This window comes from Octodon degus, unplaced genomic scaffold (genome assembly GCF_000260255.1).
Source record: "Octodon degus isolate 3935 unplaced genomic scaffold, OctDeg1.0 scaffold00003, whole genome shotgun sequence".
Taxonomy (NCBI): Eukaryota; Metazoa; Chordata; class Mammalia; order Rodentia; family Octodontidae; genus Octodon; species Octodon degus.
In genome coordinates this window covers 23,049,373-23,053,992 of record NW_004524579.1, presented here as the reverse complement: position 1 = coordinate 23,053,992, position 4,620 = coordinate 23,049,373, and the positions used below count along the sequence as shown (strand labels likewise).

The 4,620-nt window shown below is 40.1% G+C and overlaps 1 pseudogene; it reads right to left on the bottom strand.

Annotated features, from left to right (window-relative positions):
- Positions 1–140: 140 nt before the first annotated feature.
- LOC101562754 lies at positions 141–513 on the bottom strand (annotated as a pseudogene).
- Between the last annotated feature and the right edge of the window lie 4,107 nt (positions 514–4,620).

Genomic DNA, 4,620 nt, shown 5'->3' with positions numbered 1-4,620 from the left:
CCCTGCTCAGTTATCAATTTCATTACTTAGAACAGAACTGACATCCTGAGGTATTCCACAATAAAGAATTACAAAATCAAAGAAAGGGATGCCATTATTTTTTTTTTTTTTTTTTTTACAAGAGCACAAATGCACTTTTATTTTTCATTAGTTTAAATTCTTGAGGGGTACAGCATCACACGGATTCGGTGTCCGATGTCCTTAGCAGGAAGGTTGCTTCGGAACTTGGCATGAACCATGCCGCTGTTTCCATGGGCCCGAGTTACTTTTTCCCAGATCACTCTGGTTTTGTTTGGTTTGCCACCTGGAGTCACTATGTTGTTTTTCGCTTTGTACATGTAAGCACATCTCTTGCCCAAGTAGAATTCTGTTTCATCCCAGGCATAAACACCTTCCATTTTAAGAAGAGCTGTGTGTTCCCTCTGGTTCCGGAGACCCCGCTTATAGCCAGCAAAAATGGCCTTGCACCACAGTCTTCCAGACATATTTGCCCTTTAGAAGTCCTGTTCCCGGCGGGACCCACTTATTTGCCCCCAACTCCCACACCGGGCGCTCCCCTCTGGGATGCCATAAATTTTTGTACTTTGATGAAAATTCTTTTACCAGGGTTTATAAAACATTAATTTGTTTTTATATTTTACTATTTTTTTGTTTTTTATTTTAAAATCAAGTAATCTAGGACTAGCATTGTTTGCTAGACCTGGCATTTGCTCAGTACATAAGGTTCAAAGTTTCCTTTCTTTTTTTAATTTATTTTATAGTTTTGCAATTTTTTCATAGTTATTTACAGTTTTTCGATGTTTAGATATCTTTCTTCGGTGAAGCATGAATTTCTTTTCATGGACCCTGATCAGTTTTAAAAAGTGGGAACTCCAGTGGCACTGTTCACTGATTTCTGGGCAGCCTCTTTAGCTTTCTGGGCTTGTAGTACAGCTACAACTTCATCATCTTAGAACAGAGCAACTCTGGAGACTCAAGCATGTGACGAAGTTCTGAATTGTCAATCTCCAGCAACCTGCCAGTGATTTTACCAGCAAGAGTAGGGTGCATGGCTTGAATAAGTGGAAATAGCCATTCACGCCACATTTGCTTTTGCTCTTGGGTGGGGGGCAGATGCCAACATAGAAGCAGTCAAAGGTTCTTGACCTTGTGCATGAACAGCAGGTGGCTGCACGGGAACCTGTGGCTGTGCATTGCGATGCTGCTGAGGATTGCAGACCCTGTGGCATACTTATACTAGGGCACTGTGGTTTTCTTGAGGAAGTAAGGTGTCCAAGAGGAATAGAAACTAGATGAGAAAAACATAAAAATGTGAGTAATATACCATTAAGGGCTTGTTTATGTCATAATGATGGCAAGTCTTACAAAGTCAAGAAGTGAGACTTTGAGAGCCGGGGCACTGTAGAGGGGTTGGAGGAAGGCACTGGACAGCTGCAAGCTTTGGCGAACGCAGGGTGATGACGACCAGGAACTGAACCAAGAGCTCGGGCTGGGGCCACATGGTCAGGAAGGAGACGGGAAAGGTAGGGCAGGGCAGCCTGGGGGAGAGGCTAGGCACAGGCATCTGGATGGAATTATTTAATTTTCATGGGCATGAGGAAACTGGTACCCTTGTGAGGAGAAGAGAGACGTGAAAAGAAGTATGCTTTAAGAATGAAAGATGAAGTAGTGATTTAAGCATGAAAGATTAAGAAAAAGTAACCCAAGAATCTGTATGTGGTCGGATTAAGGGAGGTGGAGAGAAGGAGAAAAATACATGTATTAGAAGTTTTGTTTTTGATGGTAGTGCTAGGGACTGAACTCAGGACTTTAGAAATGCTAAGTATACGCTACCACTGAGCTACACCCTGATCCCCAGATTTTTTTAAAGTATGGAAATCAAGGAAAAAAATTTTTTTTTCAGAACCAGGGATTGAACTCAGGCCCTTGTACTTGCCAGGCAAGTACCTATTCTACTGAGCTATCTCCTGAGCCCCCAAAATTCATTTTTTTGCTGAAGTGGATTTAAGTTGGTCTTTGTGTCTTGCAACAGAAAGTATCTCAGCCAGAGACCAACTGGGATGGTCTCTTGATGGTAGAGGTTGTGGAATTCTTAAGTGGCATGGCTGGTTCAGTGTTCTGGATCTTCTGCCAGCTGTGTGGGTTCCTGCCCCACCAGAACTGCTAGAAGTGCTAACTCTGTATGTGGATGGCCACTGATGGCAGGGAAGAGGGACATACCTAATGGGTCTGAATTATGTGGGAGACTCCATTTGGGATACAGAATGAGGTCTAGAAGGGAAAGGAACTCCCAAATCTCCCTTGGTGACATGGCTAAAAATAGGGCTCTGAGATGAGGTTACTAAAGTAATGTGGAGGGCTGGAGATGTAGCTCAGAACAAAGCACTAACCTAAAGTGTGCGAGGCCCTGTGTTCAGACTCCAGCATTGGTGGGAAAATGGCTTTTGGGTGAACTCCTGTCTTTCTCTGACCCTCTCTCATATCTCTTGCCCCTGATCTTGCTACCAAGATCTTCACAACAATGAAGTGAGCCTCAGGCAAGCAGCCAGCTAGAAACTAGCCCCTGACCACAGGAGTAAGTGTGAAACTACAGCCGCTAGAACTTGGATCTGCCAACAGCTTGCTTGCAGCCTCATGGGAAGCCTGGGCCCAAACCACACTTCTTATGTCCCTGACCCTCAGAATTACACAAGATAAAAAGTTTTCATTGTTTTAAACCACTGTATTTTGAAATAGTCTGTTTTGCAGAAGTAGACAACTAGAATAGCTGGGTAGTAGGATGATTTCCTACCTTTTGAAGTCAACATTTTTTTTTCTTTCAGTTTTGAGTCCAGGCTGGCCTCAAATTCTCAACCCTCCCACATCAGCCTCTCATATATTGGTTTACAGAACTGTTCCACTATGACTAGTTTGGGAAAGAATTTTTCAACAAAAGAGTAGGGGAAAGTAGTCACAAAGGAAATCAATAAATAGGATTGCATAAACATGAAAACAGCCCCACAAAACCTAATTAAGTGATAGCTAATTTAACTGAGTATTTATTGAATATAATGTGCTAGGTAGCATGCTAAGTTATGAAATATAGGGCAAGTTACATTTGCAGGCCAGGGAGATGGCTCAGTAGAATAAGTGCTTCCCTGGGGCTGGCAAGAGAGCTCAGTGGTCTAAAGCGCCTGCTTAGGCAAGCATGCAGGGACCATGGTTCGATCCCCAGCACCACATGCAATGCCAGCCCCGCCCACAGGGTGGGCTGAGCTGACCATAAAAAAAAAAGAGAAAAAACAAATAAAGGAAACATTAAAAAAAAAAGAAGAAGAAGAAGAAGAAGAAGAAGAAGAAGAAGAAGAAGAAGAAGAAGAAGAAGAAGAAGAAGAAGAAATGCTTCCCTGGCAAGCGCAAAGGGCTGAATTCAATCCCAGGTTCCGCAAAATAAAGTAAAGCCATATTAATACGATGAGCTGTTAAAGGATCAAGTCAGTAACTTCTGAGGCTAACCCACTAATATTGTAGACTGCTAGACAGTGTTGGATTGTTTAGCTGAATTCAAACACCTATAGTATTTAGATGCCAATAGAATATCCACCTCTGACAGGACAAAAGTTTTTTTAAAAAAGGAAAGATCATTTTGTATTTATATATACAAAATAGGATAGATATACAGATACTTTTGCTTAATTCAGTGAGTAGAAAGAGGTGTACTAATAGTGTTTGGACAGGATATCCTGTCTGCTTCTTGTACTATGGATAACCACTAAGAAGATTAAAATGTACAATGTATTGATTATCGAAACTGTCCTATTAATCAGCTTTGAAACTCTCATTCATATTTATTTCTCAAAAAAATGCTGCAAAAAAAGAATGAATAAAATATCTAAACAAAAAAAAAAAAAAGGAAAGTGATCGATGATGTAGAGTATGCCTAAGGAGAGTCACATGGAGAGAAAACATTCTCTCAGGTTTTCACAGAGAAGAAATTGGTCAAGCAATGTCCATGACTCATACACACGGCTGACACTGAATAAGGATCTACAAACTGAGGTACAGGGCTTCAAGTTAAATCCTGAGGATCTGACTGACCTTATCTGATACAAAAGTTACATTTCTTGTTATATAGGTCTTGTTCTTTCTTGATCTTAACCATCCATCAGAAAAGTATGAAAATGAAGTATAAAAAGTAAAGCCATATTAATATGCCGAGCTGTAAAATGCTCAAGTCAACTTCAAACATTGACAGTCTTATGGAAAACTCACTGTTACTATGGACTATTGGACTATATTGGGATATTTTGCTGAATTCACGCACCTACAGTATTTAAATGACAATGGAATGCCCTTCTCTGACAAAACTAACCAAAAAGGGATACAAATGAATGACCATTTTTTATCTGTATACTCAAAATAGTTAGGATAGATATACAGCTCCATTCCTTTAATTCAATGCATAGAGAGGTTTGTTCTAATAGTGTTTGAGACAGGATATCATGTCTGCATCTTGTACAATGAATAACTACTAAGACAACAATATGCAATGTATTAATTATTGAAAATGTACTAGTAATCTGTTGTGAAATTGTCTCATTGCTATTTGTTTCTCAATAAAAATATTAAATAAATAAATTT